This window comes from Cyprinus carpio, chromosome A25 (genome assembly GCF_018340385.1).
Source record: "Cyprinus carpio isolate SPL01 chromosome A25, ASM1834038v1, whole genome shotgun sequence".
Classification (NCBI taxonomy): Eukaryota; Metazoa; Chordata; class Actinopteri; order Cypriniformes; family Cyprinidae; genus Cyprinus; species Cyprinus carpio.
In genome coordinates, this window is record NC_056596.1 from 19077857 (window position 1) to 19078161 (window position 305).

Consider the following 305-nt stretch of genomic DNA (forward strand, 5'->3'; position numbering starts at 1 on the left):
TTTATTTTTTTGAGTTAAGGCAACTTCCTCTGAAGTTATAATAACTAATAAACTATATTGCGCTAAACATTAGTCAACATTTGAAGTGGATCAAAACCTTTCTTCAATGTTGCCCTAAAACCAAAATGACGAGTCCTATCTAAACCTGTTCTGCAAGTTTGATACCCTTATAAGACACTGTCCATATGAAAGACCAAGAGATTCACACATTTATATCTACCCCCACAAGCTATTCAGAACTACCCCCAGCCCCCTCCAGCTGAACTGAATTCGGTCTGTTTTTGGCTGTGAGGAACTGTGTGTTG